The following is a 27,767-nucleotide window of genomic DNA, read 5'->3' on the forward strand; positions in this document are numbered from 1 at the left end:
TTCTTCAGATACATAAAGTGTAAAAGAGACAGGAGTGGATATCAGACTGCTGGAAAATGATGCTAGAGGTAGTAATGGGATAGGGGGTAAGGAATTGGTGGATGAACTGAATAAGTGGTTTGCATCAGTCTTCACTATGGAAGACACTAACAGTATGGTGGAAGGTCTAGGTGTCAGGGGTCATGAAGTGTGTGAAGTTACCATCATTGGGGAGAAGGTTCTTGGGAAACTGAAAGATCTGATAGTAGATAAGTCACCTGGCCCAGATGGTGTACATCCCAGAGTTCTGAAAGAGGTCTGAAGACATTGCACAGGTATTAGTAATGATCTTTCAAGAATCACCAGATCATGGAAAGGTTCCGAAAGACTGGAAAATTGCAAATGTCATTCCACTCGTCAAGAAGGGAGAGAGGGGAAAAAATGAAATTATAGGACAGTTAGCCTGACCTCAGTGGTTGGGGAGATGTTGGAGTCAATTGCTAAGAATATGGTTTTAGGGCACTTGGAGGCACATGATAAAATAAGCCATAGTTAGCATTGTTTTCTCAAGGGAAAATCTTGACTGACAAATCTGTTGGAATTCTTTGAAGAAATAACAAGCAGGATAGACAAAGGAGAATCGATTGATGTTGTGTACTTGGATTTTCAGAAGGCCTTTGACAAGGTGCCACACCTGAGGCTGCTTAACAAGCTACTAGTCCGGGGTATTACATGGAAAGTTTTAGTATGGATAAAGCAGTGGCTGAGTGGCAGGAGGAATAAAGGGAGCCTTTTCTGGTTGGCTGCCGTTGATTAGTGGTGTTCCACAGGAGTCTGTGTTGGGACTAATTCTTTTTATGTTATGTGTCAATGATTTGGATAATGGAAGTGATGGCTTCATTGCAAAGTCTCAATATAGGTGGAGGGGCAGGTCATTTTGAGGAAATAGAGAGGCTACAGAAGGACTTAGACAGATTAGTGGAATGGGCAAGAAGTGGCAGATGGAATACAGTGTCGGGAAGTGTGGTAGAAGAAAGGAAAGGGTTGACTATTTTATAAATGGAGAGAAAATACAAGTCTGTGCTGAGGAAGACAAATGAAATATTTTAGCATTCATTTCAAGAGGTCTACTATATAAAAGCAAGGATGTGCTGTTCAGACTTTATAAAGCACTGGTGAGCAATGTTGGGATCTGCTAAAGCTGGAGAGGGTTCAAAGGAAGAATGATTTCCAGAATCAACCACTTGTCATATAAAGAGCATTTAATGGTTGTCTGCTCCTGTATTTTATTGTCTTATGGTTTTATACATACACACGTGCCTTTGTACAATGCTTTCAATGATTGCATCCTCCAAATCTTCATTTTCATTTTAACATTCAAGATGATTGTCAATACCTTCAAATTCTTCAATGTTCCTAACTTGTTGAAGTAGGGAAAATGTTTCATTTTCTGGGAGCTCCAAGCCTGAATGCTTGAAGCATAGTCATAGTCATACTTTATTTATCCCGGGGGAAACCGCAGTGAGCAAAACATTTCTGAATTGCCTTATTGCTTTTTTCTCATCAACTATCGGTGACAAAAACAATCACTGCTTTTTGAACACAAACACACGTGACTGATGCTATTTAAAAACTGTTCACTCTAGGCACAGTATAGTGTCTAACGGTCACACAAGTGCAATGTGACTGACCCTAGAAACTCTTCAGCAACAGTCTGGTGTCCCAAGTAAGTGGTGTACTGTCCCAAATAAATGAAGGGTATCCTGTCTATTTTCTCAAATCTTTTTGTACTTTAAGAGTTGTTCCAAATAAGTGGCTGCCACGATTAACTGATGGCCCATTTAACTATATATTATTACAACTTGCACTCTACTCCTGCTGCAAAAAAAAGCTTTTCACAACATATATCAATGATAATAAAGTGGATAGTCATATGAGCAGCTGGTGCATATCACAAGTCCTGGTTATGCAACCACTGACGCCAGGCAGACAATTTCTAAACAGTATTGATAATAGCTGGGGTCACCCATCTTGTAAAGACACTGCCCAGAAGAAAGCAATGGCAAAGCATTTCTGCAGAAAAATTTGCCAAGAATAGTCATGGTCATGGAAAGACCATGATCACTAGATGGCACAGAATGAATGAACCAATAAACCTGATTCTGATTCTGTTAGTGGTTTGACTGAGGTGAATTTAATTCTAGTTAAGGATTGACAGACATTGTGAATTCTGATGAACTGTTTACCTTTGAGGAACAATTGATTTGACAGTAGCAGGGCTCAATATCCAGCAATAAACAAGAGAAAATCTGCGAATGCTAGAAATCCAAGCAACTCACACAAAATGCTGGAGGAACTCAGCAGGCCAGGCAGAATCTATGGAAGAGCACAGTTGAGATTTTGCGCCGAGACCCTTCACCAGGACTGGAAAAAGAGATTACAGTTGACGTTTCGGGTCTAGTATCCAACAACAAACCATTTTATTACTTAATTAGAAAAAGTTGTTGATTATTGAAATAATTTTGAAATAATAATTAAATAATAAGTGTGAATAATGATTATATTAATTACCAGCAGATTTCTAAACATTTATAAACCAATTTCCAAAGACAGCAGGGTGTCTAGTGATTATCACTTTGCTGTTTGGATTTTTGAGGCTCTCCGTTGGTTGAGGTTGAATGTTGCATTCCAGTAATTTACATGATATGCAAGCCAGGGCAGTACGATATGGAGAGCAAGCTGTTTCCCATGCAATAGGCTCCCCCTCTCCACACAGATGATGAATCCAAAGGAACGGCAGCAACATTATAGGAGTTGCCAGTCAGCATTGAACTCAACGCAAGACTGCCTTAGGGTTTACTCTCAAAGTTTTACCCATGAGTGGGTATACTGCAAGACTGCAGAGCTCTGAAATCAGAATTTTCTTCTCCTAGATAATTTGTCAACCACAGCCTGAAGCAACTGGTTTTAAAGTACCTGTAACCCGCCTTTGCCACCCTTCTGTCAGTAGAAATGGTTCAGCCGGGCTTAGTAGCTAAGCCACGTATGAAGGTCAGGGACTGGACTTGGTTATCAGAGGCTATTTGAGATACACAGCATTGGGAGCATTTAATCAACACTAGAAGCTTAACCCCACTGCCCCCCTCCCCCCCATAGCTGTGACAACATTAACTGTACTGGTTCTGCAAAACAACATTTTCACAACATACTGTATATCAGTGACAATAAACCTGGTTCTGATCCTAGTTCCTGTTTTACTGAAGTGAATTGAACTCCAGTTAAGGACTGACCGTCATTGTGAATTCCCGTGAATTGCTTATCTTGGAGGAACAATTGATTTGACAATAGCAGAGCTCAATATCCAGCAACAACCCATTTTATTAGAAAATGACAATGATTATTGAAATAACTTAGAAATAATAAGTAAATAGTAAGTATGAAGAATGAACATAAGTAGCTGGGTGACCGTCAGGAGAAATGGAAATAGGCAGTTAGAGCAGAGCAACCCTGTGGCCATTCCCCTCAAAAACAAGTATACCACTATGGATACTTTTGTGGGGGTGACCTCCTGGGAGAATGCCACGGTGACCGGGTTACAGGCACTGAGCATGGGTCCGTGGTGCAGAAGGGAAAGAGAGAGAAGAAGGGAGCAGTAGTGATAGGGGACTTGATAGTGAGGGAGACAGGAGATTCTGTGGATGTGATCGGTATTTGTATGTTACCTCACAGGTGCCAGGGTCTGGGGTGTCTCAGGTCGCATCCACAACATTTTGGAGAGGGAAGTGGAGCAGCCAGATATCTTTGTACATATTGGTGCCAATGACATAGGAAGGAAAAGCAATGAGGTCCTGAAAAGAGAATTTAGAGAGCTAGGTAGAAAGCTGAGAAGCAGGACATCCTGGGTAGTAATTTCTGGACCTGCCTGTGCCACGCGCCAGTGAGGGTAGAAACAGGATGACTTGGCAGATAAGTGTGTGGCTGAGAAGCTGATGTGGGGGTAGGGCTTCAGGTTCTTGGATAATTGGGATCTCCTTTGGGGGAGGTATGATCTGTTCAAAAGTGACGGGTTGCACCTGAACCCGAGTGGGACCAACACTCTTGTGGGCAGGTTTGATAGAGCTGTTGTGGAGGATTTAAACTAATTTGGCAGGAGGGTGGAAACCAGAGTGCGGGGACTCAGGAAAGGACGGATGGTATAAAAGTAAAGATAGCACGCAGTCAGATTGTCAGGAAGGGCAAGCAGGTGATGAGACTTAGTTGCAGCCAATAGGCTGAGTATCAAATCATTAGGGATGCAGAATCAGAAAGGATAGCAAATACAGTACTCAAGGTGTTGTATCTAAATGCATGTAGTATAAGAAATAAGGTGGATGACCTTGTTGCACTATTACAGATTGTCAGGTATGATGTTGTGGCCATCACTGAATCATGGATGAAGGATGTTTGTAGTTGGGGGCTGGATGTCCAAGGTTACACATTGTATTGGAGGAATAGGAAGGTAGGCAGAGGGACTCTACTGGTAAAGAATGGCATCAAATCAGTAGAAAGATGTGACATAGGATCAGAAGATCTTGAATCCTTGTGGGTTGAGTTAAGAAACTGCAAGGGTAAAGGGACACTGATGGCAGTTATATACAGGCCTCCCCACAGTGGCTGGGAGGTGGACCACAGGTTACAACAGGAAATAGAAAAGGCGAGTCAAAAGGACAATGTTATGGTAGCCATGGGAGATTTTAACATGCAGGTCGATTGTGAAAATCATATTGGTAATGAATCTCAAGAGAGTGAGTTTGTTGAACGTCCAAGAGATAGCTTTTTAGAGCAGTTTGTCATTGAGCCTACTAGCTGATCAGCTATACTGGATCGGGTGTTGTGTAATGAACCGGAGGCAATTAAGGAGATTAAGGTAAAAGATTCCTTAGGAACCAGTGATCACAATATGATTGAGTTCAACTTGAAATTTGATAGGGAGAAGGTAAAATCTGAAATAGCAGTATTTCAGTGGAGTAAGGGAAATTACAGTGGTATAAGAGAGGAATTGGCCAAAATAAATTGGAAGGAGCTGTTGGCAGGGATGTCAGCAGAGCAGCAATGGCGTGCATTTCAGGCAAAAATGAGGAAGCTGTAGGACATGTGTATTCCAAAAATGAAGAAAGACTCAAATGATAAAATAGTACAACCATGGCTGACAAGGGAAGTCAGAGCTATTGTAAAAGTGAAAGAAAGGGCATACAACAAAGCAAAAATTAGTGGGAAGATAGAGGATTGGGAAGTTTTTAAAAACTTACAGAGAACAGCTAAAAAAATCATTAGAAAGGAAAAGATGAAATATGAAAGCAAGCTAGCAAATAATATCAAAGTGGATAGTAAAAGCTTTTTCAAGTATGTTGAAAATAATAGGGAAATGAGAGTGGATATAGGACTGCTAGAAAATGAGCAGGAGAAATAATAATGGGGGAACAAGAAGATGGCTGCTGAAGTAAATGTGTATTTTGCATCAGTCTTCACTGTGGGAGACACTAGCAGTGTGCCTGATGTTGTAGCGTGTGAAGGAAGAGAAGTGGGTGTAGTTTCTGTTACAAGAGAGAAGGTGCTCAAAAAGCTGAAAGACCTAAAGTTACGTAAGTCACCCAGACCAGAGGAACTGCATCCGAGGGTTCTGAAAGAGGTAGCATTAGAGATTGTGGTGGCATTAGAAATTATTTTTCAAAAATGATTGGACTCTGGCATGGTGCCAGAGGACTGGAAAATTGCAAATGTTACTCCACTCTAAGAAAGGAGGAAGGCAGCAGAAAGCAAATTATAGGCCAGTTAGCCTGACCTCTAGAAGATCTAGATGGGATAAAAAAAAATTGGAGGTGTTAACATCAACAATATAAGATATGCAGACGATACCACCCTAATAGCAAGTGCTACAGAAGACCAACAAATCCTCTTAGACAAAGTAGTACAATTGCAGAATTTGGTCTAACCATCAACTGTAAAAAAAAACAAATGTACGGTAATATCAAAACAGCAGGATACTCCCAACTGCCAATTGTACATCAGTAACCAATAGATTGAACAAAAGACCAGCTTTAATTACCTTGGTAGCTTTATATCACAAGATGTTATAAGTAGAAATAAAAAGAAGAATTGCTATTGCCAAAAGCAACTTCCAAAAAATGAAACCCATTTATAGCAACAGACACATTTCTATGACAACAAAGCTGAGGCTACTAAAATGTTACATCTGGTCAATCTTGCTGTAACACTAGAACTCCAAAGAAACCTAGAAATAATGGAAATGTAGTTTCTTAGAAGAATGCTGAAAATATCACATAGAGATAGGGTAACTAATGAGACAGTACTCCAACATGCCCATACAAAATGAGAACATTAAATGAGAGGAAACTTAAATTCCTGGGCCATGTCATCAGAAAGGGAGAAATAGAATGCCTTACATTACAAGGCCGTATGCCTGGGAAATGCGGAAGAGGAAGGAAAGAAGAAAATACATGGACTCTGTGAAAGAACTAACAGATCTAAGTGTGCGAGATATCATTGACACTGCATGAGATCATTCGATGTGGAAAGCCATGATCGCCCAAGCGTGTAACGCACAAGGCACATGAAGGAGAAGAAGCCTGACCTCAGTGGTTGGGAGGATGTTAGAGTCAATTGATAAGGACAAGGTGACAGGGTGACGGAGTACTTGGTAACAAAACAAGATAGGACAAAGTCAGCATGGTTTCCTTCGGGGAAAGTCCTGCCGATGAACCTGTTGGAATTCTTGGAGGAGATTACAAGTAGAATAGATAAAGGGGATGCAGTGGATATTGTATATTTGGACTTCCAGAAGGCCTTAGACAAGGTGCCATACATGAGGCTGCTTACCAAGTTAAGAGCCCGTGGTATTACAGTAAAGTTACTAACATGGCATTGGCTGATAGGCAGGACGCAGCGAGTGGGAATAAAATGATCCTTTTCTGGTTGGCTGCCAGTGACGAGTGGTGTTCTACAGGGGTTGGTGTTGGGACCACTTCTTTTTATGCTGTATATAAATGATTTGGATGATGGAATAGATGGCTTTGTTGCCAAGTTTGCAGATGATACAAAGTTTGGTGGAGGGGCAGGTACTGTTGAGGAAACAGGTAGGATGCTGAAGGACTTAGACAGATTAGGAGAATGGACAAGAAAATGGCAAATAAAATACCAAGTTGGAAAATGCATGGTCATGCACTTTGGTAGTAGAAATAAATGTGTGGATTATTTTATAAATGGGGAGAAAATCCAGGAATCTGAGATGCAGAGGAACTTGGGTCCTTGTGCAGAACACCCTAAATGTTAACTTGCAGGTTGAGTCGGTGGTGAGGAAAGCAAAAGCATTCATGTTAAGAGGTCTAGAATATAAGAGCAAGGATATAATTCTGAGGCTTTATAAGGCACTGATGAGTCCCCACCTTGAGTATTGTGAACAGTTATGGGCCCCTCATCTTGGAAAAGATGTGCTGGCATTGGAGAGGTTCAGAGGAGGGTTCACAAGGATGATTCCAGGAATGAAAGGGTTATCATACGAGGAATGTTAGATGGTTCTGGGTCTATACTCACTGGAATTCAGAAGGATGAGGGGGTTCTCATTGAAACCTTCCGAATATTGAAAGGCCTAGACAGAGCAGATGTGGAAAGGATGTTTCCCATGGTGGGAGAGTCTAGGACAAGAGGGCACAGCCTCAGTATAGAAGGGGGGGTACCCTTTCAAAACAGAGATGTGGAGAAATTTCTTTAGTGAAAGCGTGGTGAATTTGTGGAATTTGTTGCTACATACAGCTGTGGAGGCCAGGTTATTGGGTGCATTTAAGGCAGAGATTGATGGGTTCTTGATTGGACATGGCACCAAAGGTTATGGGGAAGTGGCCGGAAACTGGGGTTGAGGAGGAGAAAGAAAAAGGATCAGCTATGATTGAATGTGAGAGCAGACTTGATGGGCCAGATGGCCTAATTCTGTTCCTATGTCTTATGATCATATGATTATAGTAATTACCAAATCTCTAAACATTTATAACCTCATCATTTCTAAAAGACCATGTAACTCTCGCTTCGACTAGCAACTTAATTTAGGGGGTGATAGCCCCCGACCCGGCCAAACTTAAGAAATCTTGTTTGGGTGGATGCTGCGTGATGTGTCACCTGTTACAAATCAGTACCCCGAAATAATAGACAATACACAATATGCAATTAAATGATTAAGCTTTATAATTCTTACTTTGACTATATGGTTAGTAAAGCAACAAAATAAAAGAAAGAAAAAGGGCCCAATCTTATTAAATAGTCTGTTGCACAATGTTGGAGCTCACTGATAAGCCGATCATTCACCATCAACCTCCTGCGATCGTCGCTGCCCTTCGGACTCTCGTTCCGAGTCCACCCCATCCGGCGGTCTACCAACTCTCTCCATTCGTGTCTTCTCTCCTCTTCTCTCCCCGGCAAAAGCCCATGAAAAAGCTCCTTCCAGATTCACAAAACAGGGCATCGAAATCCTGATTGGCTAACCCAAACATTGCTGCTACAGAGAAACTGTTACTTCAGCAGTGAACATTGCAGAGAAGCCATTTCATTAGCCTTAGCAGTGAAGCATTACGGAGAAGCCATAACAGCGTGTTACAACCATAAGACATAGGAGCGGAATTAGGCTATTTGGCCCATCAAGTCTGCTCTGCCATTCAATCATGGCTCATCTTCTTTGTCCTCCTCAGTCCCACTCCCCAGCCTTCTCCCTGTAACCTTTAATACTGTATCCAATCAAGAATCTATCAAGCTCTGCCTTAAATACAGTCAACACCCTGGTCTCCACAGCTGCCTGTGGTAACAGATTCACCACCCTCTGGCTGAAGAAATCTCTCTGCATCTCTGTTTCTATGGACACCCCTCTATCCTGAGGCCATGTGCTCTTGTCCTAGACTCCCCCACCTTGGGAAACATCCTTTCAACATCTACTCTGTCTAGGCCTTTCAGCATAAGAACCCCCCCTCATCCTTCTAAATTCCAATGAGTACAGACCCAGACCTATCCTTGTATGCTAACCCTTTCATTTCCTGAATCATCCTTGCAATCCTCCTCTGAACCCCCTCCAATGTCAACACATCTTTTCTTAGATGAGGAGCCCAAATCTGTTCAGAATACTCAAGGTGAGGCCCCACCAGTGCCTTATAAAGCCTCAGCGTCACATCTCTGCTCTTGACTCTTGAAATGAATGCTAAAATTGTATTTGCCTTCCTCATCACTGACTCAACTTGCAAGTTAACCTTTAGGCCCCTTTGCATCTCGGATTTTTGGATTTTCTCCCCATTTAGAAAATAGTCTGCACATTTATTTCTACTACCAAAATGCATGACCATGCATTTTCCAACATTGCATTTGATTTGCCACTTTCTTGCCCATTCACCTAATTTGTCTTAGTCCCTCTGCAGGTTACCTATTTCCTCAACACTACTTGCCCTTCCACCAAACTTTGTATCATCTGCAAACTTGGCAACAAAGCCATCTATTCCATCACCTACATCACTGATAAACAGCATAAAAAGAATCAGTCCCAACACCAACCCCTTTGGAACACCACTAGTCACTGGCAGCCAACTGGAAAAGGATCCATTTATTCCCACTTACTGCCTCCTACTAATTAGCTAATGCTCTAACTATGCCAGTAACATTCCTGTAATACCATTTGCTCTTAACTTGTCAAATAGCCTCACATGTGGCACCTTGTCAAAGGCTTTCTGAAAGTTCAAATATACACATCCATTGCACCCCCTTTATCCCCTTTAAAAATGGCAGGTTGTCTGGGTATGAGCTCCCACTACGTATTAAATGCTCCCAATGGTGTGCATCTTAAATAGCCTCTGACAACCAAGTCCAGCTCCTGGTATTCACAAACAACAGGAATTCTGCAGATGCTGGAAATTCAAGCAACACACATAAAAGTTGCTGGTGAACGCAGCAGGCCAGGCAGCATCTCTAGGAAGAGGTGCAGTTGATGTTTCAGGCCGAGACCCTTCGTCAGGACTAACTGAAGGAAGAGTGAGTAAGGGATTTGAAAGTTGGAGGGGGAGGGGGAGATCCAAAATGATAGGAGAAGACAGGAGGGGGAGGGATGGAGCCAAGAGCTGGACAGGTGATAGGCAAAAGGGATATGAGAGGATCATGGGACAGGAGGTCCGGGAAGAAAGACAGGGGGGGGGACCCAGAGGATGGGCAAGGGGTATATTCAGAGGGACAGAGGGAGACAGCCTTTTTGTTGGCTTTGTGGAACAATCTATGTTCCATGCCTATTCTGGTATCTGTGCCCCACTTTTCCTTCGCTACATTGACGACTGCATTGGCGCTGCCTCCTGCACGCATGCTGAGCTCGTTGACTTTATTAACTTTGCCTCCAACTTTCACCCTGCCCTCAAGTTTACCTGGTCCATTTCCGACACCTCCCTCCCCTTTCTAGATCTTTCTGTCTCTGTCTCCGGAGACAGCTTATCCACTGATGTCTACTATAAGCCTACTGACTCTCACAGCTATCTGGACTATTCCTCTTCTCACCCTGTCTCTTGCAAAAACGTCATCCCCTTCTCGCAATTCCTCCTTCTCCGCCGCATCCGCACTCAGGATGAGGCTTTTCATTCTAGGACGAGGGAGATGTCTTCCTTTTTTAAAGAAAGGGGCTTCCCTTCCTCCACTATCAACTCTGCTCTTAAACGCATCTCCCCCATTTCACGTACATCTGCTCTCACTCCATCCTCCCACCACCCCACTAGGAATAGGGTTCCCCTGGTCCTCACCTACCACCCCTCTACAACCCTCTGCAGCTTTTTCCGGTCCTGTGCAGTGGAGTCTCCATACTGGACAGTGATGCAACCAGTCAGAACGCTCTCCACACACATCTGCAGAAATTTGCTAGAGCCTTTGGTGACATACAGAATCTTCTCAAGCTCCTAATAAAATATAGCTACTGGGGTTCCTTCTTCATAATTGCATCAATATGTTGCAGCTGGATAGATCTTCAGAGATCTGAGACCAAGGAATTTGAAACTGCTCACCCTTTCCACCGCTGACCCTTCGATGGGAACTATAGTGGCTTCCCCCGACTTCCCTTTCCTGAAGTCCGCAATCAATTCCTTGGTTTTACTGACACTGAGTTCAAGGTTGTTGTTGCAAACCACTCAACCAGCCAATTTATCTCGAACCTGTATGCCTCTGCTTCACCATCTGAGAATCTGCCAACAATGGTTGTATCATCAGTGAATTTATAGATGGTATTTGAGCTGTGCCTAGCCACAGAGTCATGACTGTAGAGAGAGTAGAGCAGCAGACATCCTTGAGGTGCACTGGGGTTGATTGTCAGTGAGGACTGGATATGATTTCTGATCCGCATAGACTGTAAATCTCTCCCTGAGCACATTATGATAATGCCTTCGTCACACAGACTACTATGGTCTGTGATAGAGGCCTGTCATGTTCTATAAGGAAATCAAGGGGAGCATGGAATATCAACCCTGCCAGTGATGCCCATGTGCTGAGCATGAATTACAAGAGAATCATGAATAATACTTGATTATCATTCGAAGTAAGACATAAGATAAAAATATTGTAGGTAATTGGAAAGGAAATTATGGAAAGATTGGGCAGATTTGAATTGTTTCTTCCAGAGCTGCAAAGGCCAAGAGGAGATCCAGTAGAGGCTTCATTTCAAGAGGTCTAGAATACAAGAGCAGGGAAGTGAATGATGCTGAGGCGTTACAAGGCTATGGTGAAATCCCACCTTGAGCATTGTGAACAATTTTGGACTCCTCATCTAATTGTCAATGACCCCTCCCGACCAACCCACAATCTCTTTGACCCCCTACCGTCAAGAAGGAAGGACAAGCATTAGGACAAGAACTGTTAGGATGGAAAACAGCTTCTCCTCCAGGCCATGAGACTACTGAACTCGCTGCCACCACCCGGGTCTCATCACGTATGAAGCGCCAATAGCATTATGCTGTTTACTTTCTAACTTGTATTGTTTTTGCACTTTATAATTGTTAATTTATTTGCGGTAATATTATTTTATATGTTATATACACTGTGCTTGCAACTTGATCCAAAGGAATATTGTCTTGTTTGGCGGTATACATGTGTACAGTTTAATGACAATCGACTTGAACTTGAAATTGACATCATTTAGTCAGAAAGGATTAGTATAAATGGACATTTGGCTGCTACAACATTGTGGGATGAAGGACCTGTTCCTGTGCTGTGGTGTTCTACGTTTAGGAAGTGTAGCTATCTGTTTACATTTCTAGATATGGAAATCCATTCCAAGATCTTGGAATTAGGATAAATCGAGGCAAATTATTGAGGAGCAAGGTCTAATATCTATAGTTGGAGTTTTCCCAGTGAGTTGATGTACATGAAATGGGAAGGGCTCATATGTAACTACACAAGTGATCCCGCAGATGCTGGAAATCCAGAGCAACTCGCACAAAATGATGGGGGATCTCAGCAGGCCAGCCAGCATCTATGGGGAGGAATAAACAGTCGGTGTTTCGGGCTGAGACCCTTCATCAGGACTGGAAAGGAAGGGGAAAGATGCCAGAATAAGAAGGTGATGGGAGGTGAAAGAGTATAAGCTAGAAACTGATAGGTGAATCACAAACAAGAGAAAATCTGCAGATGCTGGAAATTCATGCCACACAAGCAACATGCTGGAGGAACTCAGCAGGCCTAGCAGCATCTATGGAAAAGATTAAAAAGTTGATGTTGCAGATCAAGACCCTTCATCAGGAATGGAGGGTCTCGGCCCTCCTCCAATCCTGATGAAGGGTCTTGGCCTAAAACATCGAGTGTTTACTCTTTTCCATAGATGCTGCCTGGCATGTTGAGGTGATAGGTGAAGTAAGGAGGGTGGGGAGGGATGATGAAGTAAGAAGCTGGGAGGTGATAGATGGAAAAGGTAAAGAGCTGGAGAAGAAGGAATCTGATAGGAGAGGAGAGTGCATCATGGGAGAAAAGGAAGGAGAAGGGATACCAGGGGAAGGTGATAGGCAGGTGAGGAGAAGTGGCGAGAGGCCACAGTGGATAAATGATGTAATTTCTTAGTTTTGTAGTGGCGAGATTGGACGGACTTTTTGTCTAATTGTTGCAGCCAAATCGAAGAAACACCCGAATTTGTACTTGCATTATATCTTGCCACATTGAAACAGAACCAGAAGGTGATAAGATCTGATGCTGCAAACTGGAGTTTCCTGTCTGTAACTGCTGATGTGAATAAGTGGTTGTTTTACAGTTGGTTGGAAATCCAGAGGGAGTCATCTTGGCTCTTTATCTTCCTTGAATGGCTCTTCCTTCATTATTTTTGACGGAAGGCTCAGCATTGTGTTGACCCAGACTCGCTAAGCAGGATTTGGATGCTGACCATCAATTGTACGTCTGTGACAGTAAGTTACTATGAGACTTTTTAAAGTGTTTTTGGTGCATTATTGGCAATTGCTGATAATAGCTGAGCTACTGTCTGAGGTCAGCCTGTTCAGCAGGTGTTAATCAGCTGCATGCATTTTTAAAGCCCTTTCTGGGTGTAGTTTTGTCATCTGGTCAGACTCCATACTGATTTTCAGAAACTTTGTCATTTTGAATGCTGTACAGCGTGGGAATTGTGTGCTAATACCTAGTTTGGACTTTCTATGTCAGTCAACCATTTTCTAGTTGAATGTAGTTCTATGAAAATTGTGCAAAAGGTTCTAAATAGTGTCATTGAGAACTATCGCACAGGAACAGGCCCTTCGGCCCATCTAGTCTGTGCCAAATTATTATCCTGCCTGGTCCCATTGACCTGCGCTTGGATCATAGCCCTCCCATCGGTGTACTTGTACAAGCTTCTCTTAGTTGCTGCAATTAAACCCACAACCACCACTACTGCTGGTAGCTCATTTCACACTCGCAGCACCCCCTTGCGTGAAGAAGATCCCCCTTAAATATTTCACGTTTTACCTTTAGACCATGACCTCTAGTTTTAATCTCACCCAACTTCAGTGGGGAACGCCTCTTGCATTAACCCTACCTATACCCCACATAACTTTGTATACCTATGCCTCTGACAAATCTCCCTTCATTCTCCTAAACTGCAGGGGAAAATGTTCTTACCTATCTCAACATTTAAGAGAAAATTTGGATGTGTACATCGATGGCAGGGGCATGGAGGGCTATGGTCCGGGTGCAGATCAATGGGAGTAGGCAGTTTAAATAGTTCGGCACAGACTAGATGGGCTGAAGGGCCTGTTAGCATGAACACTGAGTTCTCTAATCTCTGGTGATTTCTCCCACCTCCCCTCTCTCTTTTTCCATGCTACGCTCTGAGCCCATGTCTTCTCCTCACCACACAATATGTGTGCTGCTCTGGATTGCCAGCATCTGCAGAATCTCTTGCGTTTATACAGAGGAACTGGCTGCACCTCTCGCATCCAGGTTGTTAGGCCAAACACTGATCAGAGGATATTAAATTCTGGCGTAGCCTATTGAGAAAACTGAGGCTAATATTGAAAAAGTAAACAATGCAAAAGTCAATTCAGGGGCTAAAAGTTATTCAGCGTTATTGAGGACATTTTTTTTACCGAATACTTGAATATTGCTGAGCAAATCTGCTGGTTCAGAAAGCATATTCAACAATATTTTTCTGAACAATGTCACTTGGAATGAAAGCAGAGAGTGCAGGTACTGGTATTTCTGTAGAACATAGAACACTACAGTACAGCTCAAAGTTCAAAGTAAGTATACATTATACAACCTTGAGATTCGTCTCCTAACAGGCAGCCATGAAACAAAGAAACCCAAAAGAGCCCATAAAAAACGACCATTTGAAACAAAAAGTACAGAGAAAAAATGCAAACAATGATGCAAGAAAACAGCCTTTTGAACTGAAGTCCAGAGAGAGTCCATTCCTAGATGCTTAGTTCAGTACAGAGTGGAACAGTGAACTGAATTGGCCCGTCCTTCGCCTTGGGCCTTGACATTTAAATCTGGGCTGGCATCTAAATGATCATCCAAACATTGGGTTTAGTCGTTATAATACACTCTGGGGCCTGGACCTCGCTGCCTCGATTTGGCCTGTACCCGACCTTTCTGATTTGGCCCGGCACTTAAATCATTGTCCAAACATCGGGTTCAGTCTCTATGACACACTCTGCGACCCGGACCCTGCCACCTTGATTCAAGTCCTTCGGCCTATGATGCTGTGCCAACCTTATAACTTACTCTAAAGTCAATCTAACACTTGGCTTCCACATAGCCCTCCATTTATTATCATCCATGTGCCAATCTAAGAGTCTCTTAACTGCTCCTAATGTACCTGCCTCGACCAGCAATCTGTGTAAAAACAACTTTCCTCTGACATCACTCCCATATTTCTCTCCATTAACCTTAATTTATGCCCCTGGTATTAGCCATTTCTCCCCTGGGAAAAAGTCTTGGGCTCTCTGCCCGATCTATGCGTCTTATCGTTGTGTACACCTCTTTCAAATCGCCTCTCAACTTTCTTCGCTCCATAGAGGAAAGCCCAAGCTTGGTCATGCTATCCTCATAAGATATGCTCTGTAGTCCAGGCAGCATCCCGATAAATGTCCTCTCCACCCTCTCTAAAGCTTCCATATCCTTCCTATAATGAGGTGACCAGAATTGAGAACAATATTCAAAGTGTAGTCTAACCAGGGTTTTACAGAGCTGCAATACCAACTCAGAAACGTAGAAACATAGAAAACCTACAGCACAATACAGTCCCTTCGGCCCACAATGCTGTGCTGAACCTGTACTTACTTTTAGAAATTACCTAGGGTTACCCATAGCCCTCTATATTTCCAAGATCTATGTACCTTTCCAGTAGTCTCTTAAAAGACCCTATTGTTTCCACCTCCACCACCAACGCCGGCAGCCCACTCCACACACTCAGCACTCTCTGCATAAAAAACTTACCCCTGACATCTCCTCTGTACCTTTTTCCAAACACCTTAAAACTGTGTCCTCTTGGGTTAGCCATTTCAGTCCTGGGAAAAAGCCTCTGACTATCCACACAATCAATGCCTCTTGTCATCTCTGTCAGGTCACCTCTCATCCTCCATCGCTCCAAGGAGAAAAGGCTAAGTTCACTCAAACTATTCTCATAAGGCATGCTTCCCAAACCAGGCAACATCCTTGTAAGTCTCCTCTGCACCCTTTTGAAAGTTTCCACATCCTTCCTGTAGTGAGGTGACCAGAACTGAGCACAACTTGCAGCTGTTGAACTAAATTCCCTGACTGATGATAGCCAACACACCATACAAATTGCTAGGGGAACTCAACAGACCAGGCAGCATCTCTGGAAAAGAGGAAACAGCTGGCGTTTCAGGCTGAGATCCTTCATCAGGGCTCACTTCCAGTATCTGCAGATTTTCTCATGTTTGCCACATACCATACACCTTATAAAACACACTATCACTTGCATGCAACACACATAAAAGTTGCTGGCGACCCTTTGTCAGGACTAACAGAAAGAAGAGCTAGTAAGAGATTTGAAAGTGGGAGGGGAGCGGGAGATCTGAAATGATAGGAGAAGACAGGAGGGGGAGGGATAGAGCCAAGAGCTGGACAGGTGATTGGCAAAGGGGATACGAGAGTATCATGGGACAGGAGGCCTAGGGAGAAAGAAATGGAGGAGGGGGGAAAACCAGAGGATGGGGAAGGGGTATAGTGAGGGGGACAGAGGGAGAAAAAGGAGAGAGAGAAAAAGAATGTGTGTATATAAATAAATCACGGATGGGGTACGTGGGGGAGGTGGGGCATTAGCAGAAGTTAGAGAAGTCAATGTTCATGCCATCAGGTTGGAGGCTACCCAGACGGAATATAAGGTGTTGTTCCTCCAATCTGAGTGTGGCTTCATCTTTACAGTAGAGGAGGCCGTGGATAGACATGTCAGACTGGGAATGGGATGTGGAATTAAAATGTGTGGCCACTGGGAGATCCTGCTTTCTCTGGCGGACAGAGTGTAGGTGTTCAGCAAAACGATCTCCCAGTCTGCGTTGGGAAACTTTGGGAGACCTATGGACATTGACCCTAAAATCTCTCTGTTCCTCCACACTGCCAATGAGTTCCAAGTGAGATTTATGCCTGATGAATGAAGATGAATATATCTCACTGGGATCTCCCAACAGCACTTAACTTCTGTGGACTCTATGGAGCCTCAATGCAGTCAAAGACTTTTGAACTATTTTTAAGTGCCTGCAATCAATGGGCAGTCACTGAGTATATTCAAGACTGTTTCTTTTTAGATATTAAAGCAGTTAAGCGTTATGATACTTGTTATAAGAAAATAGTACGGAGGCTCTAACATGGAATGCAGAGGGTTGTACAAGCATCCAGCTCCCTCATGGGTCCAACTCTCCCTGCCGTTGAGGACATCTTCAAGAGGCCATTCCTCAAGACGGCAGTGTCCATCGCTAAGGATCCTCGCCATCCAGGATAAACCCTCTTCTCATTACTACAATTGCTTTAGAAAATATGCATTACAGTGCAAAAGCATTAAATTACCATAAATTATGAAATAAATAAATAGAGTAAAAACAAGGAATAACAAGATCAGAAGTGGGGAGAGAGAGCAATTTCAAGTTGCTGGGTGTTAATATCTCTGAACACCTACTCTGGTCCTAACATATGGATGCAGCCATAAAGGAGGCAAGACAGCAACTATATTTTATTCAAAGTTTGATGAGATTTGGTACGTCACCTGAAACACTCGAAAATTTCTACAGCATTCTAACTGGCTGCACCACCATCTGGTATGAAGTCGGGGCAGGGGGGGATGCGGAGGAGAAATACTCCACAGGGTCGAAGTAAGCTGCAGAGAGTTGTAAACTTAGTCAGCTTCATCATGGGCACCAGACTCTATAGTACCCAAGACACCTTCAAGGAGCGGTTCCTCAAAAAGGCGGCATCCGTCATTAAGGACCCACCGCACCGCCCAGGACATCTCCTCCTCTCAATGTTACCATCAGGAAGCAGACACTCACTATTTCAGGAACAGCTTCTTCCCCTCTGCCATCCAATTTCTGAATGGACATTGAACCCATGAACACCACCTCACTACTTTTTTAAAAATTTCTGTTTTTGCACTATTTATTTAATTTAACTATTTACTGTAATTCACATTTTTTATATTATCATATATAGCATTGTACCGCTACCACAAAGTTAACAAATTTAACGTCATATGCCAGTGATATTAAACCCTGATTCTGATTCTGATGATGTTCATGGGCTCATAGACCGTTCAGTAATCTGATGGCAGAGGGGAACAAGCTCTCAATGTTTTTGGCTTTAATTTCTCTTCCCATTACTAACATCGGGGAGGAGGTACAGAAGCCGGATGTTGTGTTCGTTATTCAGGGAGAGTGCAGAGCACACCAGGACAACAGCATGCAGGATACTCAACTCAACTTTATTGACAACATTGTTTGTACAGTTTGTGAACTCCTCCCATGTGGAAGTGGCTATCTGAGTGGCATAGAAATGACACTACCAACTACCACTGCACCTGAATGCACACACTCAACAAAGAACAGCTTCTTTCCCCCTGCCATCTGATTTCTGAACAGCCCATGAATCCATTATGGGCTGTTAACGTGAATCTATTAACACCATTTCATTATTCCTTGTTTTTGTTACATAGAACATAGAACATAGAATAGTACAGCACAGTACAGGCCCTTCAGCCCACATTGTTGTGCTGACCCTCAAACCCTGCCTCCCATATAACCCCCCACCTTAAATTCCTCCATATACCTGTCTAGTAGTCTCTTAAATTTCACTAGTGTATCTGCCTCCACCACTGACTCAGGCAGTGCATTCCACGCACCAACCACTCTCTGAGTAAAAAATCTTCCCCTAATATCCCCCTTGAACTTCCCACCCCCTTACCTTAAAGCCATGTCCCCTTTTTCTTTTCTTTTTCTTTATTTTGTAATTCTATGTCTTGCAGCGTGTCGCTACTGCAAAACAACACATTTCACATCATACAAGCCAGTGATGATAAAGATGATTCTCTGATTCTCTGGCACTGAGGTACAGTGTGCATGAAGAGTCAACTGACCTACTCATAATTATTATGCAATTTAAGACATTCAAGTGAAAAAAAACTGGACAAATCTGCTTTAGATTCAGAGAGTCATAGACTGACACAGCGTGGAAACAGGCCATTTGGCCTGACTCTTTCATGCTTAACAGGATACCCACCTAAACTAATCGCATTAGACTGCATTTGGCCCATAATCCCTTAAACTTTTCCTGTCCATGAACCTGTCCAAGTATCTGTTAAGCATTGTACAGATAACTATACTTGGCTCTACCACCTCCTCTGGCACCTTTGCTTTCACCCACTACCCTCTGTGTGAAAAACCTGCTCTTCGGATCCCCTTAAGACTTCCTCTCTCACCTTAAACCAGTGTCTTCTATTTTTAAACTCCCGTACCCCTAGAAAAAGTCAGTGGCCCTCAACTATGTTCTGTATAATTTTATAAACCTCCATAAGATCATCCTTCAGCCTCTCTCATTCCACAGAAAACAGTCCCAGCCTATCCAAGATCTCCTTATAAAATCATAAGACATAGGAGCAGAATTAGGCCATTTGGCTGATTGAGTCTGCTCTGCTCTTCCATCATGGCTGACTTATTATGCTTCTCAATCCCATTCTCCTGCCTTCTCCCCATAACCTTTGAAGCCCTGACTAATCAAGAACCTATCAAGCTCCCTCCTTAAATATACTCAAGGGAGGTGACAACTGGAAGAAAGAAAGAGCTGATGGAAGAGGAGAGGGGAGCATGGGAGCAAGGAAAGGAGGAGGGGCACCTGAGGGAGGTGATAAGCAGGTGAGGAGAAGAGAAGGGGTAAGAGAGAAGCCAGAATGAGCAATGGCAAGGAAGAGAATGGGTAGTGGACAGAAATTGTCAGACATTAGGGGAAATTGCTGTTCACGCCATGAGGTTGGAGGCTACCCAGACAGAATATGAGGTGTTGCTCCTGCAACCTGCGAGGTGAGCATGGGGACCTTCGCTCCATTGCTCCTCTGCTGACCTCTAGGTTGTTTAAACATCGGCAGAGTATGTGTGCAGATACAAAGTGAGCTCAGCTGTGAATCAGCATTGAACCATCAGCTGTAGGTTAGCTTGATTCAGATAAAAAGAGCAAATTGGTTGAGACCTCCAGAATCAGAACCTGAATAAGGTTTATCAGGCTTGAACAGAAGGGGATAACTACACTTATTTTTCCCTATCATTGAAATATTCGCACAACTAATGATCTCACTTTAAGGACTCTTTATCTCATTATCTCATGTTCTCATTATTTATATTTGCACTTGCACAGTTTGCCTTCTTCTGCACTCTAGGCTGTTTAAACATTGGCAGAGTATGTGTGTATGTTAATCTTTCATTGATCCTGTTATGCATTACTATTCTTTAGATTTATAGAGTCACAGAGAAGTACAGCACAGAAACACGCCTTTTGGCCTATCTCGTGCATGCTGAAAACATTTAAACTGCCTACTCCCATCGACCTGCACTGGGAACCTACTCTTTGTATCCATACTGTCCATGTACCTATATAAAATTCACATGAACGTTGAAATTGAGCTTCCATGCACCACTCTAATGCCCCTCTGAGTGAAGAATTTTCCCCTCATGTTCCCCTTAAATTTCTCACCTTTCTCCCTTAACCCATGACCTCTGGTAGTAGTGCTTCCCAACCTCAGTGGAAAAAGCTTGCTTGAATTTACCCTCTTTATACCCTAGATATGCTGAGTATACCCACAAGAAAATGATTAATAAAATTAACTTTAACGTATGTCATGAAGTTTGTTGTTGTGAGGCAGTAATAACATGCAATATATAAATTACAATAAGAAAAATAAAAAGATGAAAAGTTAATAAAGATCAGCTTTATTTGCCACATTGAAACATACAGTGAGATGTGTTGTTTGCTTCAATGACCAACACACCCAAAGATGTACTGGGCTGTGCCGTGCTTTCAGTGCCAATATAGCATGCCTGCGTCTCACTAGCCTTAACCATACGTCTTTGGAATGTGACTGGAAACTGGGGCAGTCGGAGGAAACCCGCATCGTCACAAGGAGAACATACAAACTCCTTACAGCAGTGGCAGAAATCTAATCCCAATTGATGATTACTGACATTGTAAAGTGACTGTGTTAAATGCTACACTACTGTGCCATCCCTATAAGTAGTGCAAAAAAGCGAGGTAGTGTTCATGGGTTCGCGAACTGTTCAGAAATCTGATGGCGGGTGGGAAGATGATCCTAAAACGTTGAGTGTATTTCTTCAGCCTCCCATATCTCCTTCCTGACTGTAGTAATGAGAAGAGGTTACATGCATTTTTAAAATTTTTACACCAATTGCTTACTCCATCTGCAGTGAGTGAATCATGTTGACTGATTCAAGGGGAGATCTTTAATTTTGATGGACAAGTTTCAGTCCTAGATTTCTTAAGAAGTTGCAATTCCTAAATATATCTCTGCCTCAGTTGCATAAGATAGAATATCTCTGTATAGTTTTTCACTTCCCATTTCAAAAAGCAGTGTGTAATCTTAACTGTAATCTTAAATTGTTGTTAATTTGAGAGTCGGCTTCTGGGAAGCTCAGTCATTCAGCATCTACGTTATCTTGATGGATCTTGTGGCCTATATTTTGAGCTAAATTTGCACCATAAGGCCATAAGGCATAGAGTCAGAATTAGGCCATCTGGCCCATCAAGTCTGCTCCGTCATTCCTTCATGGCTGATTTATTATTCTTCTCAACCCCATTCTCCTGCTTTCTCCCATAACCTTTGGCACCCTTACTATTCATGAACTTATCAACCCCTGCTTTAAATATACCCAATAACGTGACTCAACACCTGTCTGTGGTAAGGAATTTCACAGATTCACCAGCCTCTGGCTAAAGAAGTTCCTCCTTATCTCTGTTCTAAATGGACTTTCCTCTATTCTGAGGCTGTGCCCTCCGGTCCTAGACTCACCCATTGTAAGAAACATCCTCTTCACATCCTCTCTATCTTGGCCTTTCAATATTCAATCCTTTCAATGAAATCCCCCCTCTTCTAAACTCCAGTGAGTACAGGACCAGAGCCATCAAACATTTTCTGCTGTTCCTGTCAACTTGAAACAGAATAAATTCAATCATTGAATTCATGAGGAAAAGTAAGCTAATAAATATACTTAATGTTTTTTTGCAAATCATTTATTGATGTTCAAAGTTTAAAGTAAACACTGTCACCATATACAACTCTGGTGTCTTCCCCTTTTTTTTTACAGTGCTGAAGACAGTTCTCAGCCTAAAAGCTCAACTGTTTATTTATTTCCATGGATGCAGCCTGACCTGCTGAGTTTCTCCAGCAATTTGTTTGCACAGAATCTCCTGTTTGTTCCCCTAATTATAGAATCTCCTATCACTACTTCCTCCTTCCCTCCTGAGTCAGTGTCAGAGACCTGCTCACTGTGGCTTCTCCCTGGTAGGCTGTACCCTCCCAACTGTAGCCAAAGTGGTATATCTACATATTATTGAGGGGAATGGCCATAGTGATCTGGGCCATACCCTCCAAATATCCGGACCTGCATCTCGGTTTTTATGCACTACCTTACTTTCCATTTTTATGTTTTCTATTTATGATTTATAAATTAAATTTTTAATATTTACTATCGATTTGTAATCCAGGGAGTGGGAAGCGCAGAATCAAATATTGCTGTGATGATTGTACGTTCTAGTATCAATTGTTTGGCGACAATAAAGTATAAAGCATAGTGTACTCTGCATTGGCTGTCTATTCCCATTCCCTCTCTTGACATTCACCCAGGTACCTGCCTGCTATAACTTGAGGCTGATTACCTCCCTGTAGCTCTGATATATCACCTCTTCATTTTCCTGTATGAGCCAAAGCTAATCCAGCTGCAGCTCCAGTTCCTTAACTCAGAGCTGCAGTTCAGAGCACTTTGTGCAGTTGCAGTTAAGGGAGACTGGAAATCTCCTAAAGGTCCCACTTCTCACACGAGTAACATAGCACTAAACCTGGATCCATTCTCAGCACACTAGCTATGTACTAAAAAATACTTACTAGAAACTTAATTAGAACATCTGCCTGTGCTTGCCAAGCCTGTTCTCGCCTAAGCCTGTTGAGCCAAAGCCAGGCCACTCTAACACTGCTCTACTCCTTAAATAGCTGCTCTGCTTACACCTCCTTTCTCTTTATCAGCTCAAGACTCACTCCCGATAAGACTTGGAGTTTTGAAATGGCTCTGGCTCTGCAATATCTCATTCCCTCACTCACTATCTCAAACAATACTCACTCCCGACAAGACTTGCAGTTTTCAGATGCGTCCCTATGCTTCCAGCACCAATATAGCAAGCCAACCACTCACTAACCCTAACCTGTACATCTTTGGAAGACGCGAGGAAGCCAAAGCACCCGGAGGAAACCAACACATTCACGTGGAAAATGTACAATCTCCATACAGACAATGGTGGGAAATTGAGCCCCAATCATAGTCATACTTAATTGATCCCAGGGGAAATTGGTTTTTGTTACAGTTGCACCATAAATAATTAAATAGTAATAAAATCATAAATAATTAAATAGTAATATGTAAATTATTCCAGGAAATAAGTCCAGGACCAGCCTATTGGTTCAGGGTGTCTGACCCTCCAAGGGAGGAGTTGTAAAGTTTGATGGCCACAGGCAGGAATGACTTCCTATGACGCTCTGTGTTGAATCTCGGTGGAATGAGTCTCTGGCTGAATGTATTCCTGTGCCCAACCAGTACATTATGTAGTGGATGGGAGACATTGTCCAAGATGGCATGCAACTTGGACAGCATCCTCTTATCAGACACCACCGTCAGAGAGTCAAGTTCTATCCCCACAACATCACTGGCCTTACGAATGAGTTTGTTGATTCTGTTGGTGTCTGCTACCCTCAGCCTGCTGCCCCAGCACACAACAGCAAACATGATAGCACTGGCCACCACAGACTCGTAGAACATCCTCAGCATCGTCTGGCAGATGTTAAAAGACCTCAGTCTCCTCAGGAAATAGAGACGGCTCTGACCCTTTGCTTGTACTGTGAGGCCTTGAGCTAATTGCTGAACTATAGTGCTGTACCATGCCCACCCATAGTGTTGAGGTTGCCTGTACAGATGGGGAGGCCAAGTCATTGAGTATACTTAAACCAGAGGTTAATAGGTTCTTGATTAGTCAGGGTGTCAAAGGCAATGGGGAGAGGGCTGGAGAATAGGGTTGTGAGGGATAGTAAATCAGTTATGATTGAATGGTGGAGCAGACTCGATGGGACAAATGGCCTATTTCTGCTCCTAAAGTCAGTGACCATTTATTAGGTACATCTGCACACCTCTTCATTAATGCAAATATCTAATCAGCTAATCACGTGGCAACAACTCAATGCATAAAAACATGCAGACAGTTGTTGTTCAGCCAGATCTTTAGATTGGGGAAGACTAATGGAATTATTGTAGATGGCAGATGTGAGAAACTTGGAAACTGCTGATCTCCTGGGATTTTCACATACAACTGTCTCTAGAGTTTACAGAGAATGGTGCGAAAAAGAAAAGAAAATCTAATGACAGGCAGTTCTGTGGGAGAAAATGCCTTGTTAATGAGAGAGGTCAGAGAAGAATTGCCAGATGAATTCAAGCTGAGAGGAAGATGACAGTAATTTAAATAACCTCACATTAAAACAGTGGTGTGCAAACACACAACACTTTGAATCTTGAAGTGGATAGGCTACAGCAGCAGAAGGCCACGAGCATACAGAAATGTATTCAGTGGCCACTTTATTAGGTTCCCCCCATACCTAATAAATTGGCCACTGAGCGTATATTGTAAACTCTTATAGTCTTAATCTCATCAAAAGTGAGTTTCCTCTCTGGAGCAGTGTAATTGATACTTTCTGAGTCATTGTGTGATAAGACTAGTAGAATGAGCCTTTTACCGGGATATGTACATATGTTTACGTGTGATTGGCTACTGAGGACAGCACTCAACAGGGCATTGCTTTTTAAAATCTCGAGCTTAAACATTTTATGCAAATTTCAGCTTGCTTAACAAGAATCAAGGCAATATTTTAAACAAGACATCCCAGCAATTTATCTGACAACGTGGAATGTCAGATATTTTGAAAGTATTAAAGATATGTCCAAAGTATACAACAGAATAAAATTATGGTGGTTTAGAGAAAATTTATTTAAGTTACAAGCTGATGCCTCTCAGAAACAGAATTTGAAAACGTAAGTACAAGAGATTCCACAGATGCTTGAAATCTTGAAGAACACACACAAAATGCTGAAGGAGCACAACAGGTCAGACAACATCAATGAAGAAGAATAAACAGTTGATGTTTTGAGCCAGAATCCAAGGAGTTTCACCACAGGTGTTGCTTGACCTGCTGAGTTCCTCCAGCATTTTGTGTGTGTTGCTCAGAATTTGAAAACAACTTTTCTAAACTTCAACTCAATTACAACTTGGATATAAAAATGCCTTTATCCCGAGTACTGGATAAAAGCAAAAGGGGGAGAAAGAAGATGAGCTGTTGTGATCCAGACCAAAGGAAAGCAGCTCAACTCGAAACGTTGACTGAAAATTCCCTCCACAAAACGCTGCCTTCACCAGTTGAGTTCATCCAACAGCTCAAACTTTTGCTATGGATTCTGGCACCTGCAGTCTCTCGATAGTTACCAGCAACATATTTTATGTTTGTCCTGCGATCTAAGTATAGAGCGGACAACCAGCGCCTCTTCCCCAGGGCACCACTACTCAGTACAAGAGGACATGGCTTTAAGGTAAGGGGTGGGAAGTTCAAGGGGGATATTCGAGGAAGGTTTTTTACTCAGAGAGTGGTTGGTGCGTGGAATGCACGCCTGAGTCAGTGGTGGAGGCAGATACATTAGTGAGATTTAAGAGACTACTAGACAGGTATATGGAGGAATTTAAGGTTGGGGGATTATACGGGAGGCAGGGTTTAAGGGTTGGCACAACATTGTGGGCCGAAGGGCCTGTGCTGTGCTGTAGTACTCTATGTATGCTGTTCTATGTATAGCCCCAAACTTTCAAGTGGAGTGTTTAATCTAATAGGAGAGGACGGTGGTCTATGGAAGAAAGAGAAGGAGGAGGGAAACCAAAGGGAGGTGATGGACAGCTGAGGAAAAGAGAAGAGAAAAGAGAGGAACCAGAATGGGGAATGGCCAGTTGGTTCCGCTCTACCTCTTTTCTTTTCTTCACCTGCATTTCAGTCCCTATGGTGGCCATCCTCCTTCCCTTTCTCCCATGATCCACTAATGCCTCCTATCAGATTCCTTCTTCTTCAGCCCTTCGCCGCATCCACCTACCCCTTCCTGGTTTCTTACTTCGTTACCCCCTCCTCCACCCACTCATCCTCTCCCTCATCTGGTCTCACCTATCACCTGCCAGCTTATGTTCCACCCATCACTGCCACCTCCTTATTTTGGCTTCTGCCTCTTTCCTTTCCCGTCCTGATGAAGGGTATTAGCCTGAAATGTCAACTGTTTAATTCCACCATAGATGCTGCCTGACCTGCTGATTTCCTGCAGCACCTCGTGTGTGTTGCTCAAGATAGTCAGCATCTGCAGAATCTCGTGTTAATGTTTAGCGATTGTGAATTGATTTCAATTACAGCTGAAATCAGCTCTCTCTCTGTCTATTTTTCACTCTGTATGTCTGTCGCTCTCTCTCTTGCTGTCTCTGTTTGCATCTGTTGCTGTGTCTGTGTCTATCTTTGTCTCTGTGTCTGTCTCTCTCTGTCCATCTCTCTCTCTCTCTGTTTCTCTGAGCATGTCTCCCTCCCCCTCCCTCCCCCATCTCCCCCTCCCCCTCCATCCCCCTCTCCCTCCATCCCTCCCTTTCTTATTCTTGATATAACGTTCACCTCTGAGTCAGAATCTTATGGGTTCAGCCCAGTTACAGAAGCGTGGGTCTCCCACAAGCCATTGCAAGCACGAGGCTAAATTTAGAGACACAGAGCCTGTCAGCAGAAAGCCAACTTTGACAGATGGATGTGTTAGTGTTTTACAGCTCTTACATTTCAGACGATGCTGGTTTTAAGCATTGAGTATAATAGATGTGTGGTTCTTCAACTTCCTTTCTCCTCCCACCACTTCAGAGTTGAAAACAAATTTATTATCCAAGTATATACGTACATGCCACCATGTACAACCCAGAGGATCATTTCTTGTTGGCATTTACAGGAAACACAACAGAATCAATGAAAAATCGCACCCAACAAGATGGACAAGCAACAATGGGCAAAACACATCAAACTGAGCAAATGCAAAATGAGAGAGAAAGAAAGAAATAACAATAAGAAGAAATAAATCAGCAGTAAATATTGAGAACATAAGATTAAGAAACCTTGAAAGTGAATCCATTGGTTGTAGAACAGTTCAGAGTAGGGGTGAGTGAAATTGAGTGAAGTTATCCCCTCTGCTTCAACAGCCTGATGGTTGAGAGGTAATAACCTCTGGTGGCGTGGCTTCGGAAATATTTTAAGCCCTACCCAACTTCTTTATTGTGTGGTGCATTCCTGAGTTTGACTAGTCAAAATGCAATAGGCTTGGGCATTTATTAATTTATATCTTTCAGCTTGCCAAACACAAGAAGTGACTGGAACTGTCAAAATATCTAATTGCTAGACAACCACATTTTCTCACCAGTAATTCTTTCTTCTTAACACT

The 27,767-nt window shown here is 42.8% G+C and overlaps 1 protein-coding gene across 3 annotated transcripts in view; it reads left to right on the forward strand.

The window, feature by feature from the left end:
- rab27b (RAB27B, member RAS oncogene family) overlaps nt 1–27,767 on the forward strand; it is a 186,266-nt gene that overhangs the window by 45,220 nt on the left and 113,279 nt on the right. Inside the window, exon 1 of one of the 3 annotated variants that reach the window (XM_072252212.1) lies at nt 13,200–13,407. The exons of 1 other annotated variant lie outside the window; for it this stretch is intronic. The gene's annotated coding sequence lies outside the window, so the exon portion shown is untranslated. Of the gene's footprint in view, nt 1–13,199; nt 13,422–27,767 lie in introns of those variants that run through there. One more of the 3 variants, XM_072252211.1, reaches the window with a different exon arrangement.

Source organism: Mobula birostris, chromosome 3 (genome assembly GCF_030028105.1).
Source record: "Mobula birostris isolate sMobBir1 chromosome 3, sMobBir1.hap1, whole genome shotgun sequence".
Taxonomy (NCBI): domain Eukaryota; kingdom Metazoa; phylum Chordata; class Chondrichthyes; order Myliobatiformes; family Myliobatidae; genus Mobula; species Mobula birostris.